The following is a 16,287-nucleotide window of genomic DNA, read 5'->3' as shown; positions in this document are numbered from 1 at the left end:
CCCCCCCCCCCTCCCCCTCCCCCGGTGTCGCCTGAAAGCCGCACTCTGATTTAGGGTGAAGAGGGCCACCCACCACTCTTTTCTGAGGGGAGGGCTGGGTATCGCACTGTCACAGCAGTGACCTCTGAGAATCTCCAATCTCTCGTCCTCCGTCATTTGAGACCTTCAAAGTGGGCAAAGCCGTTTGTGCCTCTTCTCGCACACACGCCTGCAGGGCGGGCACCGCCCTCGCTTAGAGCTTGCTCTCTGGGAGTTCCGGCCAGAGCTTCCGCAGGCCAGTGGCACATGTAAGTAGAGATGTCCTCCTGTGCTCAGGGGACCCCCTCAAACACTGAATTTTAAAAATTAAACTATTTTGAGACAGTTGCTGGTTATCACGCAGTTGTAAGAAATAATGCAGAGCGAGCCTCCCAGAAGTGACGACTTGCAGAACTAATTCAGCGTCACGCCCCGGACGCTCCACCACCACGGTCCCTCTGTCCCCCTTCGTAGCCCACGCGCCTCCTTCCACCTTCTCCTAGGCCCTGGCAGTCCACGTCTCCATCTCTGTGGTCTTGTCATTTCACAAATATTCTGCGAGTGGCTCACACGGTGTGCCGTCTCCGGGGTTCTCAACTTGGCGTGATTCTCTGGCGGCCCCTCCCGTGTGGCGTCCGTGGGTCATTCCTTTCCAGCGGCTCAGCCGTGCTCCGCGCCGTGGCCGTGCCGTGCCATGGCCGCTCACCTGGTGAAGGACACGCGCTGTGTCTGTTTCTGCTGTTTCCCGTACAGCTTCCACGAAACTTCACGTACGGTTGTTGTATGAATGTAACTCTTCATTTCTCTGGGATAAATGCCTGCAGTGCATTTATTTACTGTGCTGTATGGTAGTTGCATGCTTAGTTTTTGAAGAGACTGTCTGTTTTCCGGAGCTTCTGTGTCATTTTCTCTTCCCACCAGCAGCGGGGAGGGAGCGTGTGTCCGCGTCCTCCCGGCATTTGGCAGTGCCGCTCTGCGCTCTACCCTCTGATGGGTGCGGCGCGCTGCAGACAGCCTCTTCCTTTGGGATGAGAAAACTTTCTGATGTTACTGACACCATCTCACTGGGGCATTAGTTTGCGTTTCCCTGACAAATGACCCTGGACGTCATTTCATGTGCGTATTTGCTAGCTATATCTCTCTATCTGTGTGTGTGTGTGTGTGTGTGTGTGTGTGTAATGACTCTTCGTGGCTTTGCCCGTGGACTCATTTGGTGGTTTCTCCCTGTTGAGTTTGGGAGTTCGTTATATGTTACAGGTAGCGCTCTGTGGTTGAAGACGCAGTTTTCAAACGTTTCTCTCCCAACCTGTAGCTGGTCTTTTTGCTTTCTTAATAGTCACAGAATGAAAGTTTTAGTTTGATAAAGTCTGTTTTATTTTCCTGGGTCATGCGTTGGATGTAGAGTAATAGTTAACAGTATGTGTGTAAATAAATACTTCCTCTCTCTCCCTCACCTTCCACGTGCAAATCATTGGCTGGTCCTGAAGTACCCCTCCACAATATAACCCAATGTGTCCATTCTCTCAGTTTCTACAGCTCCCTCCCAGGCTCAGACCGCCATCATCGCTCACCTAATCCGTTTCCCTCCTCCCCTCCTTTGTAATTTATGTGAATTCAAATCCCCCCAAAGTTCCCATGAGGCTGAAAATAGAGTCCGCACTCCACCACAGCCTATGTGAGCCTACCCCGTTTGGCTGCCTCACTGTCTCTCATCTCACCCCCTCACCTGAGGATATGTTTTTCTTTGATTTTAGGGGGGGGGGGAGGAGAGAGAGAAAGAGAGAGAAATATCCGAGTGAGAGAGAAACATAGATTAGCTGCCTCCCCCCCACCCCCCACCGGAATCGAACCTGCCATCTTTCTGTGCTTAGGACAGCGCTCCAACCAGCTGAGCCACCGGGCCGGGGCCTGACAGCCTGCTTTTTAAAAGAAACTGCCTTTCTCTTGCCACTTTGTGTCATTATTCTCTTGCTTTATTTCTTCCAGCTAAATTTTTTATAGTTTTTTTTTATCTTTTACCAGCTAAGGTACTTGTTTACCTGCCCACTCAAAGGTAACCTGCCAGAGCAGTGGCCCTGCCTGTCACAGTCACTGTACCCCAAACACCCAGCACTTAAGCAGCTCTCAGTCAATATTTGCTGAATGCCGAGCTTTCCATTCCTTTTTGGAAAAGCAAATTTTCTTTAGACCGTTCACCTGCTGATGAGTTCATTATATCCTCAGAAGCGACTATTTACAGTAATACTAGTAAGTTAGAGGAACAAAGGGAAGGGAGTTCTGAGTCCTGATAAATTCAGCGTGTATTACTAAGTCATCTCCTTGATTCACGCTGCATGAAGTACAAGAACGACCCGTAGAACAAAAGGCCTCTCAAATGCGGCCTGACTCTGAACGCAAAGGCAGGGACCGTTACTGTACTGGCACAAGCTCCCCAGACTGGAAATTCCAGTCACTGACGTAGCCTGCAAGTCTGAGCAGGTTGCCCAGCCCAGTGTCCACGGTGTCGCAGGCACAGCGCTAGCTGACCTCATCGGGATGCCATGCACAGCAGCGTCTGTGCGGTGGGGCAGCGTGTCTACTGCATGACAGCAAGGCCTTATGCCTTAGGCCACGGAGGGGCCGCACTCTCGGAGTTGGTGGAGGGATCATGGTGCCTGCGTCTGATTAATTTTTGATTGTGTTACAATTAAATCTGAAGATAAATTTGGCTAGGCTGAAAATTGTCTCAAATAATTTTTAATTGTGTTTTAGAATAGGACTCTTAGATCATCTCAAAACTTTAGGAGAAAATCAGTGAAATATACCTTATGCACTTGTTAAGTTTATAAAGTTATATGTATCTGTATTGTATAAATGGAACATTGAAGACACATTCTTAATTTTGAAATGAAAACACTTTCTGATATTATTGGGATTCACTACCTTATGGAACTCAACAAAGTAATAGAAGTGGGAAAAGAATTGTCAACTTGTTCAGGATGGGCCCTGACTCTGAGAGGGCAGCAGTGTTCGTGTTTCTCATCATCTGGCCCGAGACACGCAGGGTCCTGAAGGCGTGGGCGCGCCATTTAGCCGCTGTGGACCACAGGCTCCTCAGTCGCAGTTCCAGGGGATGACGTAACTCAGTGTTTTCCAAACATTTTGGTGAAGAGCTCCTTTTCCCTCTTAAAATGTAGGGACCTGAAAGAGCTCGGTCTATGTTTGTGAGGGTTAATCAGTCATTTTAAATCAGAAATTAAAACAGAAAAACTTAATATGTATTACTTATTAACTCATTTAAAATAACTATCCCATTATATGTTAGCCTAAGAACACATTTTATGAAAAATAAAATATAACGGTATTTTCCAAGGCAAAGACTGAGAAGAGTGACATCGCTTTACCTTTTTCAGGTCTGTCTGCTTCTGGTTGGGTGCTGGGCTGCCATGTGTTTTCTGCATTTGTTCTGCTGTGGCAGGTGTTTTGGTGGCAGTCGGTGAAGAAGTCTGGCCTCGTGCAGGTGTTTGAAAGGGCCTGACCCTTTAAAACGAGGGCTTTTCAGGCCGTTGTGGGCATTCTCCTTCTTTACTGCACAGAAACTGGAGGTTCTTTGGCCCACACGGCGGTCTCTTGGCCAGTGGCTGTGTGGCGTTGAAGCCATCTGCCTCTTCCTGTGAGAGTAGTCAGTGTTGGGGGGTGGCTGGGACTGTATTCTCAGAGGCCCAAGGACACGTCCTGAATGTACTGGTGTGAGCCTCCGATGGCAGGACGAAGGAAAGAACAGTGAGATGAGGGAGAGGCGCACAGCCCGGGCGTGCAGTGGGGGTGGAACATGAAGCCCTGTCACTCAGGGGTAATTAGCACGTTTGTCCTCATTTGGGAGAAGCATGAGGAACGTCCCCAGCAAAGGATGCACGTGTTTTAAAACAGACTCTGGGAGGAGTTGAAGGACCGTGCGTAGAAGAAAGATGGGCATTTGATTAGCATAAATTCTTGCTTTAAATATATTTATCTATCAGAAGTGTTAGAAATTATTCTGAAATTTGCCTCCAGCCATTAGTCTAGGCCAGTGGTTGGCAAACTGTGGCCCCTTGAGTGTGGCTCTTCCACAAAATACCACGTGCGGGCGCGCACGTACAGTGCAATTGAAACTTTGTGGCCACACTCAAGGGGCCAAAGAGCCGCATGTGGCTCATGAGCCACAGTTTGCTGACGACTGGTCTAGGAGAAGAGTGGAAATCTGAAGATGTAGTTATTTAATACTCAAAGAGAATTGCTTTATAAATCTGGAAAATACTCAAAGAGAATCCTCCTATATAATAAAAGAGTAATATGCAAATTGACCCTAACTGCAGAAGGACCGTGAACAACCGGTCATTATGACGTGCACTGAGCACTAGGGGGCAGACATTCAACGCAGGAACTTTCTGGTGGTCAGTGTGCTTCCACCGGGGGAGCACCGCTCAGCCAGAAGCCGGCTCATGGCTGGCCAGTGCAGCGGTGGTGGCGGGAGCCTCTCCTGCCTCTGCGGCAGTGCTAAGGATATCCGACTTAGTGCTTAGACCAGGGGTGGGCAAACTTTTTGACTCGAGGGCCACAATGGGTTCTTAAACTGGACCGGAGGGCCGGAACAAAAGCATGGATGGAGTGTTTGTGTGAACTAATATAAATTCAAAGTAAACATCATTACATAAAAGGGTACGGTCTTTTTTTTTTTTTTTTTTTAGTTTTATTCATTTCAAACGGGCCGGATCCAGCCCGTGGGCCGTAGTTTGCCCACGGCTGTCTTAGACCCACTCCCCAGCCCTAAGCAGTTAGTTGGACATCCACTGAGGGCTCCCGGGCTGCCAAAGGGATGTCCGACTGCCGGGGAGCAGGCCTAAGCCATCAGTCAGACATCCTCCGAGGGGTCCCAGACTGTGAGAGGGTGCAGGCTGGGCTGAAGGACCCCCCCCCCCCCCCCGCAGTGCATGTATTTTCGTGCACCAGGCCTCTAGTTGCTCTATAAATCTGGGAACTACGAAGGTGGCCTTTTTTTGAGTTTCATGTACTCTATCAGGCAGTAATTTAAAAACACACATCAGTTTGTTTCGCTCTGACAGTGTTATCTCATTGTGTGTACCCTCTGACTCAGCCTTCATTCTTCAGCATGATTCCCTGTCATTACGTGGACAGATCTGCAGATTATGGCTGGTAGGTGCTGCTCTGCTGCGCTTACCTACTGAGGAGTCAGTTGCTTTGGTGTTCTTGCTGTCTCTCTCAAGCTCTTCACTAAGGTCTTCTAGGTATTATGTCATTTCTGTGCCCACTGTACTTGATAAGCCACAGCCATGGGAGCTGTAATCAAATGAGTATAATATTCAGAGGGCACTACTTTTCAATAGCTCAACCTCATTTAGAAGCTTTTATGGATGCTTCTCTTGGTTTAAAAAGAAAGTGTTCAATATAACCACCTTTTCTGATGACTTTCGCGTTTAAAGAATAATATGATTTTTATTACTAATATTTTAAAAATGCACAGTCCTCTAAATCCTTCAATTCCTAGTAAATAGTTCTACTAAAATGTCTTATAACTTGTCAAAATGTTCCTAATAATGTTATGTATATGTTTGTGTGTGTGACTTAATGTTCCTGAACTTTGTGATTTCTTTATTCAGTATGTCATGTGCTTTTCCACGTTATGGAAAAGTGGGTCATTACACAAGAATTCTGAGCATATTCACGCTCTCCTTTCCTAGGTTTTCCATGCCCTGGCAGCGTAAGACACGGTGATATTTGTAAGGCACCAGAGAAAACCCCATAACTGGGGGCAGCTGCCTGCGGGGCAGGTCCCGCCCACAGGTTCCGCACCCTCACCCTGGAGCTGAAGGGACCCTGTCCCTCACACTTGACAACTGTTTGTGCTTCACCATCTTGGTTCCTCTCAGTTTAACCAATTTAACTAAAGTCATTATTCCTGTTGTTTTGTATTTTTGATCTTTTTTCTTTATATTACAGTTTTTAATTTTTCTGTAATTAAGAATATATTACTTTTAGCCCCGGCCAGTGTGGTTCAGTGGTAGATTGTCCGCCTGTGCAGTGACGGATTGCAGGTTCGATTCTTGGTCAAGGGCATGTACCTTGTTTGCAGGCTTGTTCCCTGGCCCCAGGTCGGGGTGGGGGTGGGGGGGGGGGTTTGGGACGCAACCAGTCAATGGGGGTGTGTGTGTGTGTCTCTCTCTCTCTCTTCCCCACCCCCTTCCTTTCACTCTTTCTAAAAATCAGTGGAAAAACTATTCTTGGGTGAATTTTAATAACAGCAACAAAAAGAATATGTTACTCTTATAGTAAAAATCACAGTTTATTATATTTTTGCTATATAATCTATATATATAAAAGCCTAAGTGACTAACGACTGGTTGACCAATTGCTATGACATGCACTGACCACCAAGGGGCAGACACTTAACGCAGGAGCTGCCCCCTGGTGATTAATGTGCTCCCCCAGTCAACCTGCTGCGGCTGGCCAACCTCCCACAGTCCATTACCCCTGCCGGCCCCAATTGGCCCCAATCACCGGCCAGGCTGAGGGACCCCACACATGCACGATTTCGTGCCCTGGGCCTCTGGTATTAGGTAAAACATAAGTTCCTAAAAAACTGGAAAAAATGTACAAAATATAACTGATTATCTTGGAGTGGTAGGACTTTATGTGATTTTATTCCATTTTTCAATTTTTTTTCTATAAGGACACAGGAAACATTTTAAGAATGCATATATAACTACATTGAATAAATAAGGAGAAAATGCCTGTTTAATTTAATTTTATATTTGCAATCTTTGTCTAAATAATCAGAGAAAATATCCTGAACTATTTCACTTACTGGTATAGAAACACAGTTTTCTGTCTCAGTTTCCTTGTCTTTACTTCTTTTCCTGACTATAAGTAGAGTTCTACCCAGAACCTCAGCCTGGCCCTAGCTGGTGTGGCTCAGTGGATAGAGTCAGCCTGCGGCCTGAAAGGTCCTGGGTTTGATTCCGGTCAAGGGCACATGCCTGGGTTGCTGGCTCGATCTCCAGTAGGGAACGTGCAGGAGGTAGCTGATCAGTGATTCTCATCATTGATATTTTTATCTTTGTGATCATTGATTCTCTCTCTCTCTCTCTCTCCCTCTCCCTCTCCCTCTCCCTCTCCCTCTCCCTCTCCCTTCCTCTCTGAAATCAATGAAAATATATTAAAAAGAGAAAAAAAAGAGCTTAGCCTGCCCAGGTGGGCTGGGTCAGCAACACTGAGCCAACACCAGCTCCTAAAGCATGATTGAGGTTTGTCCGCAGCTGCATCCATGCACAGAGGGTGACATTCCACATCTAGACCTTCCTTTGATATGACTACTAGGGCCCTGGTGCATGGATTCGTGCACATTGAAAGGAAGTTCATGAGAAGGTGGCCAGTGGGGCGGGACTGGGCTAGAGGCGCTGGACACTCCCTGGAGCCAACCTCCCATGGTCCCTCCCCTGGGGTAGTGCCGAGGCTCGAAAGGCATCTGCTGAGTGAGTGGGGTCCCTCTGGCAGGTGGGGTCCCTTGGCCTGGCCTGTGGGGATTCGGCCGAAACCAGCTCTCTAACATCCCCCGAGGAGTCCTGGAGTGTGAGGGCACTCTGCAAAGTTGCTGTCGTACACGGTGTGGAATGCAAACGCAAGTGTGCAGTAACCAGATTCGGGGCGACAGTGCCCCAGCAGCAACATAACCCACGGCCGGAGGTGGAATCACGCAGCCCCGTGAGGAATCAGGTTCCCTCCTCTCTGGTTTCGGGGCGCGTCATCCGAGAACCACCGCTGCCAAGTCACTGCAGCTCGGCAGCTCCTGTGTTGAGCGTCTGACCCTTAGTGGTCAGTGCACATCATAGCTACCGGTCGGACGGACACTTAGCATATGAGCCTTTTATATCTATAATAATAAAAGCATAATATGCTAATTAGACCGGATGTTCTTCCAGACGACCTTCTGGATGAAGCCGGGGCTGCGAGGGAAGCCCGGGTCCCAGGTACCAAAGGGAAGGAAGGCGTACTCTTGCACAAATTTCGTGCATCGGGCCTCTGGTATATAGATAAGATTGTTTCCACTATAAAAGCCACATGATTACATGACAGAACCTTAGAAAATAAGGACAGATTTTATACATGATACCAGTACTCCAACACAGACCTTTTTTTTAATACAAAGGGTTAATTCCTTAGCATATAGCTACTCTTTTTTAAAAAAAATATTTTTATTGATTTCAGAGAGAAAGGAGAGAGATAGAGAGAAACATCAATGGTGAGAGAGAATCATTGATTGGCTGCCTTCTGCACACCTCCTATTGGGGGGGATTGAGCCTGCAACCTGGGCATGTGCCCTTGGCCAGAATCGAACCTGGGACCCTTTATTCCACAGGCTGACGCTCTATCCACTGAGCCAAAACGGCTAGGGCCAACACAGACTTCTTAAGGAGTTGGTATAATTGTTCCTATAAAGTTTGGGGTGTGTGGTTGTTTTTATAAGCATATGGAGTGAAGGTCCCAGGCTGACAACAGAACTCAAATCCATGTGGGCACACCTGTCAGTCCTGCTGAGACTGGCCAGCAGAGAGAATCGGGAGGAGGGACACAGGTGGTCCAGGGAGAGACGGCAGCAAGTAAATACCAAACCCTGTCACCACCCGACCACCCAACCAGTAAATGAAAAGCCGGCCACATTAGTGTTCGGGACCGGGTTTCAGTTTCTCACTGAAGAAGAGAAGAGTGGTCCCCACAGTCTCGGCTGCGAGTGCAGTGGGACTTCCGCACGCAGGGCTTGGGCTGGCTTCCTGGGACACAACACCGGGAGGAGGGGCAGGAGAGGCAGGCCCTGGTGGGAGAGTGCGCCCTGCACCCACTGGCCGCCCTGCGGAACTTGCAGCAACGCTGGGCTCCCGGGGGCTCAGCAGGCCCCAGAGTCAGGAGGGGGATGTGACTGTGAGCCTGCCGTTCTGCCTCCAGACCGAGTGGCCTGAGGAGCGGGGTGGATGTTGGAGGCGTGTGGAGGCACCCTCTCGTACTGCACTTGTCTGTGTGTCCAGAGGCTGCTGCCTCCCCTGGGATTAGCTCACGTACTGAGGCAGTGGTGGGGAGTGGTTCGAAGACTGCACTGCGGCTCCTAGGAGGCTGGCACTGCCCGCTCAGTCCCCTCCCAGCAGCCGGCGCAGTCTGCACAGAGCGGGTGCGCAGTAAGCGGTGAGTCGGTCAGTGCCGGGAAGCCCGGTGCGCTGGCTTCGTGGGCAGCCTTCGGAGGCTGCCGGTGCTGCTCCGGGGCGACCGGTGACTCTGGCACGGCTCACGCTGCAGAGATCCGGTGGTGGCTTTCAGCGCTGGGCGGTGGGACTGGTGGGGCCTGCGGACCCGCTGTGCCCTGGTGCAGGCCCTCTACAGCGGCGAGGGAGCCGCGGGCGGGGCGCTTGCTCTGCGGGCATTGAAGCAAGGGGCTCCCTGGGACAGTTGGGCACCTGAGAACCAGGAGCAGGTCAGGAACTGGGTTTGTCCTCACGAGGTCATATGAGGCAGAGAAGTAAATTCAGACTCAAAATTGTGGTGGCTTAACAGTTGCCTCTAAGGAGTGCACGTTCACACACCCTGTCTCAAGGGCCGCTTGGTGACGTGCTAACAACCACCGTGGGCCGGGCCTCAAGTGGCTCCACTCACTGCCCCTCTCAGAGGTCCTGAGCGAGGCACTAACTCCACCTGTGCTGGGGGCTGGGCGATGGGCCGAGGGCAGGGGAGGGCGGCTCTGACGCCGGGAGCTGGCTGGGCGCTGCTTTCCACCCTGCAGGGATCTGTTCTGTGTGGCAGGAGGTGAGGCCCCTGATCTGCAGGGAGAGACAGTAGCGTGCAGAGGAGGCAGGAAGCCTGGATGCTGAGCTGAAGGCCCCGCAGGAGGGTGCTGCCGCCTGCCGCCTGCCGCCTGCCACGGGGCCTGTGCACGTCGCTGGCCCAGCCCAGAGCTCCCGTGTGAGCTGGCACCGCAGTGCCGATCGCACAGGGACTGAAGTAGGGAACACTGCTTGTGGGATGCTGGCCGCACTAAAGATGTGACCGCCTGCACAAAACAAGTGTTTGAGACTCCACTTTTGTGTCAATACAATTATACAAATAGAACATTGTTTTGCTGCTGACGTGAACAGCCCCATCTTCGGTGAATTGGGTTTGTCCTCAGGAGGTCATATGAGGGATGGGGAACCCTGAGGGCGGTTAGAGTGAGTTCTAACAGCCCACGGCAGCCCTGGTGAGGGGGGTTGCCCACCGGCCTCTTTCTAGTCTGCCTGTCAGGTTGTGCAGCGGCTGATGGTGGCGCCCGTGCTGTGTCCTCCGGGACAGGGCGGCTCCGGCGCCTCCGGTGCGCAGAGTTGCCAGGTTGCTCTTGTGGTTTGGGTTCTGCAAATTGCCTTTTCTGGTTCCACAGCGTTTCAGATCCATGCAATCAATGCAAGAATTCCACCTCCGGGGGCAGGAAAGGAGACAGCCTGCGGCCGCAGCTCTGCATCCCTGTCTGCCCGGCCTTGGTCCCGCAGGGACACGTGCGCTCTGTGCGCCGAGAGGAGGCGCCAGGAAGGACAGCGCGTTAGAACCCGCGTCCTCCCTGGAACTGGGGTTCACTATTGTATTGCCTTTCTTTCCAGTTTAGAGATAATAAGAGAAAATTACAGGGGAGGCGATGTTTCTGTTTAGTGTTTTGACCAAAGCCATCTATTGAGTCTGACATTTTTTAGAAAACCACCAACATGATTAAAAAAGTTTGCTGCTCCTTAAGGCTCACTTAAGGAAACTTCAAAATACAAGGAAATGACAATTATCCTATGATTCCTGCAATTTAGTGGCGCTCATTGGCGGTGCGAGCGCCAGTGGACATGTTCGCTGCGGGGCAGGAGCACCGCCCAGATGAGGGTCCCGGTGCCGGGAGCACTGGGTAGCGGGAGGAGCGGGCGGCATTCGGGAGCACACTGTTCTTCTCTGGATTCCGACAACGTTTACGGGGCTGCTTCCTCCATTGTCTCCTTTCTGAGGGAGATTCAACCCTTTTCTGATCCCAGTGCCTGGCTGCGGCTGAAGATGGTGGCAGATACAGAGGGGCTTGTCGCCTGTGCAGAGGAGGCTGCAGCGCTGTCTGGGTACCAGGAAGAGAGGCAGGAACACTCGAGATGCAGTTGTGGAGTTCGCACGGCCAGATAGGAAAAGAGGACCTGCCCAGGCAGCTGGGCAGAGGGGATGTCACCCAGGAGCCTGTGCCAGGGGCCTGGCTCTGGGCCCCCAGGAGGCGCCAGCCACAGTGTCTTGGCCACCGGGCTGTGTCCTTCATTGAGGGACGAATAAAGCAGGCACAGATCTTTCTCAGTTGCTTCTTTCTTAGGCATATTATTTTCCACATACGTTCTTTTTAACTTATTGATTGACTTTAGAGAAAGAGAGGAAGGAAGGAGGGGGAGAGATATTATTTGTTGTTCCACTTATTTATGCATTCATTGGTTGATTCTTACACGTGTCCTGACCAGAGATTGAACCTGCCCCTTTGCGTATTGGGAAACGCCCTAACCACCTGAGCTCCCCCACCAGGGCTGCACAGATGCATTCCTTAAAACCTGTTTAACAGTCACCCTAAAAGCTTTTACTTACTGTACCTGTTATGCAACTCATACTCTGAGAAATAATTTAAATTATAAAAATCAATACTGCATATCTCAAAAATAAAAATAAAAATAAAGAAAAAACTTTAAAATACCAGTTATTCTACCACCTAGAGATACTGCTTTCACATTTTGGTTGAAAAGTTTATAGACAAACCTGTATGGGCTCACACGGTCGTGTTAATAGCGCTCCCCTCCCGTGCACATATTTTGTCCGCTTTCTACTATATGAATGCTCTTCAGGGACTTCCTTGGTGACATCAGTACTTCCAAGTCTGCATTTCTTTCCCATTTTCCTGCTACTGGACATCGGGCTTGTTTCCAGCCGTATTATTTCAGACGAAGCTATAATGTAACATTCTTTTAAATAAGCGTTTCCCCCTGCTACTTTGATCACTTCCAAATCTAAGAAAAGTCTTACCCTCTTGGTTCTTCTTAATTAGATTTGTGAGAGGGAGAAATCAGCTCTAATTATGACTTAAATATGAGCAGTGCTAAATGACATGGCTTCTCAGAAATAAAGGGAAATTACATCTGTACAATCGCTTCCAGCAGCCTCCGCAGCGCTCAGTCACCAGCGTCCTCTTCACCTCTCTGTTTCCCTCTCAGTGAATGCAGTTTTCGTGCCATCCTTCAAGTGAAAAACCCAGTTCCTCAGTGTAGCTTTCTCGCTTTACGCTGTACTGTAATTGGAGACAATGCTGGTTTCTACTATTCTGATCAATTGCCTCTCAGCTACCGAGTAAACTTGAAGGTATTTATCCTTGTGCTCAACATTGTCTCTGTGGGAAATGTGCCAGAGATCCAAAAACACGTGTGCAGTGAACATCTCCCTGCACAGCACGCTCCGCAGCGAGGGACCGCGGGACCTCGGGAAGTCACCCTTGCTTAGGTGCCCTCATGCTGCCTAATGTGCAGACACTGAACAACATTGGGCTCAGGTGGATGATTCGTCACCTGGTCAAACACGAAGAGTTGTCTTTTCTGAGAGGTGTGGGTACACACTGGGTGCTGGGTGTGGGGATTCTCTGAGGGCCCTGCCACTAGAGTTACTGGCATGACCCCCAATCATGTCCATCTCCAACAGGATATGATGAACCCAGCGATTCAGGTCCCGTGGAGCTGTGTAAACACCATAGTCACCTCTTCTGTCCTGTCCCCTGTCCTGCTTTATTTCTTTCCATAACATTTACCACCACCTGCTTTATAGTAAATTTTATATTTGTGTAGTTGCTAGGGGCCCAGTGCACAAATTCGTGCACCTTGAAAGGAAGTGTGAGCCACGAGGCTGCGGTGGGCACAGGGGCGGGTCTCGGCTCATCCTCCATGCCTCTGGTTCCCTCTCTGCTGGCCGCTGCTGCTTGCACCCGCTGATGGTGCAGAGTGGTTGGGCTGGCACCAGCAGCGGGTGCAAGCAGCGGTTGCTGCCCCAATTCCCCCTCAGGGGCAGGGGGAGATGGCGAAGCCCTCAGGGGAGATCTGGGCCAGCAGTCGCTGCTCGCACCTGCTGACAGCGCCAAGTGATTGGGACTGGTGTGGGGCACTGGCAGCGGGTGCGAGTGGTGGCTCCGGGGCCAGCAGGTGTGAGCACCGGGCATGACCATGGCACGTGGAAGCAAAGAATTTTCAGTAACCACCAGAGGCTCACCCCGATGACAGTGACTGGCGCCCCGCCTTGGTCTGGTGCCCCCGCTCACCTGCTCCACCATCCCACCACAGTCAATTCCCGCCATGTTCTGTGCGCTCCCCCTGGTGGTCAGTGCACATCATAGTGACCGGTAGTTCGGTTCCACCATTTGGTCTATTTGCATATTAGGGTTTTATATATATAGATTGTATGCCGTTCTTTACTATAAGAGCAGATTTCCCACATTCTCCTCTTTATTCACTGCCTAGCTCAATAAATGTTGTATTTGAATGAATGAATAGTGAGTTAATAGACAGTGACGATTCTTTGTTTTTCAGATTTGATACAATCTACACTAATAAAAGAGAAACGTGGTAATTGGCATACGACCGCTACCCTTTTCATTGGCTAATCAGCGAGATATGCAAATTAACTGTCAGCCAAGATGGCGGCAGGCAGCCAGGCAGCTTGAAACTAACATGAGGCTTGGTTGCCTCAGTGACGGAGGAAACCAACGTTCCCGCCTGCCGCTGCCTCTGAGTGGGCAGTTTAAGAAACATTGTAACAAATACCGCCAGACTTCAGCCAGCAGATAGGCAACATTGTAAGCAAAGGCCAGAAACCTACTTTCAGCCGGAGGCCTAAGAGCTGGAGCCAAGCCTCAAGCTAAAGCTGGCCCAGAATAAAAAAAAGAAAAAAGAAAAAAAGGAGCGGTTGGGAGCTTCAGTCACCCCCAGCCTGAAAACAGCCCTCAGCCCCTCACCCAGACTGGCCAGGCACCCCACTGGGGACCCCCACCCTGATCCAGGACAGCCTTCAGGGCAAACCAGCCGGCCCCACCCGTGCACCAGGCCTCTACCCTATATAGTAAAAGGGTAATATGCCTCCCGGCACCGGGATCAGTGTGACGGGGGCAGCGCCCAAACCCCCTGATTGCCCTGCGGCTCTGTGTGTGACAGGGGGCGGGGCCCCAACCCCCTGAGCCGCCCTGCTCTGTGCCTGATAGGGGGGAGCTCCCCAACCCCCACCCCCACGGGCCCTGCTCTGTGTGTGATGGGGTAGAGCCATAACCTCCCCATTGGCCCTGCCCTGAGTGTGAGAGTGGCGGTGCCCCAACCCCCTGATCGGCCCTGCTCTGTGGGTGATAGAGGGTGGTGCCCCAACCCCCTGATTGGTCCTGCTCTGTGCGTGACAGGGGGTGGCGCCACAACCTCCCCATCGACCCTGCCTTGAGTGTGACAGGGGACGGTGCCCCAACCCCCCAATTGGCCCTACCCTGAGCGTGACTGAGGGTGGCATCACAACCTCCCAATCTGCCCTGCTCTGTGCATGACGGGGCAGCGCCCCAACTCCCCAATCGGCCCTGCTCTGAGCCCGACCAGGGGCTGCACCTAGGGATTGGGCCTGCCCTCTGCCACCCGGGAGCAGGCCTAAGCCAGCAGGTCGTTATCTCCCGAGGGGTCCCAGACTGCGAGAGGGCACAGGCCGGGCTGAGGGACCCCCCTCCCCCCGAGTGCACAAATTTTTGTGCACCGGGCCTCTAGTAGAAATAATACATTACAAAATACCAAACAATTTTGTAAATAAGTCCAAGTTTAAAAACTTGCAAGTGCCATATTTTTATTATCCCTTAAAAAATTGAGTATATCAAACCTTTAGCTAAATCTATATAGGAAAGAAACATGAACCTCAAAGCCTACAGAGAAAATAACATGTATTTTTCTCTCCAAGTAAATTAAAGAGTTTTGCCTTAAAAATATGAAAGATATACAACTCTAAACCAAGTAGCATTCTAATGATTTTAGAATGTGGTTCCCTGAACCTCATGGAAAGTCACAAATATGTTTTTCATTTCATTTGTTGTGTTCTTAATAAGTATGTTAAAACTCCCACACCATAAAAATTACCCCTGGACAATGAATAATGTGTAATTGAAATCTTCTGAGAGTAAGAAGTCTCAACAGTGCAAAGATAAACTGTTTAGTCTTATTTTTGGAAGGGCAAGCTACAGAGAAATAATAAGATGGCCGGGGTCAAACCCAGCCTGGCTGTGTTTCCCGACAACTCTGAGGCATAGGAATGCATTTGTCACAGTTAACAGAAGTCCCCAGACAAACCTAAATGAGGAACTGGATTAGAATAGCTTTTAAACAAATGTTATTAAAATTCACAGCTGTATTTATTGTTGGTAACTGGACCTCCAGAGCAGAGAAAGAATCATCCTTAAGAGGTGAACCAGTTAATAACCACAGCCTGCCGTTTCCACCGTGTCTCATTCTCTCTGTCTCCCTTCTGCTCTCGCCTCTCCCACCCAGCCACGCTGCGCACTCACGCACATCCACGGGGCTGTCGTTGCTATAAAGCTCTGTCTGAAGTTGATGGTTGGCAAGGGCCTAGCACAGTCATTCAGTACAGCGCTCACAATGGCTGCTCATGACCACAGAAGGGCATCGGAATAAAAAAGTGGTTCCCCTGTCTTGTTTCTTGTTCTACAGGCCTACCTTGTAAAAAACAAAAAACAAAAAACAATTCCTTCTGCTATTTCCTGCAGGAAGCAGAATGTTTATGTGGCTGAAGGAGTAGGAAGAATCTTTTTGTTTATTTCGCCCTCTGTAATGACATAGAAAGGTATATATATCAAAGGCCAGAAAAAAATCAAGACATTTTACTCAAAAATCTCAATGCCATCAAGTCTGTGTTTAACATAATAAAATATTTAATATAATATTCCAAAATATGGAAAAGTATGGATGCAAGTATAGGTGAAAGTAAAAAATAAACTCTGGAAAAATTAAGCAAATAGGGGAGTTTATTGGAAAAGTAACGAATAGGTCACAGAATTAATGGCACATTTGTAAACTAGGTTCAGGGGTGGACAGGCGCTGACACAGCTCTGGGGTGGGTGGTCCACGCTCTAGAATCTTCTACTCCCTGTCAGTGTGCTGCCACTGGCATTCGTCAGCTCCACCTGCTTTTCTGTGTGGGTTCCAG

This window comes from Myotis daubentonii, chromosome 5 (assembly GCF_963259705.1).
Source record: "Myotis daubentonii chromosome 5, mMyoDau2.1, whole genome shotgun sequence".
Classification (NCBI taxonomy): Eukaryota; Metazoa; Chordata; class Mammalia; order Chiroptera; family Vespertilionidae; genus Myotis; species Myotis daubentonii.
This window is presented reverse-complemented; position numbering follows the sequence as displayed.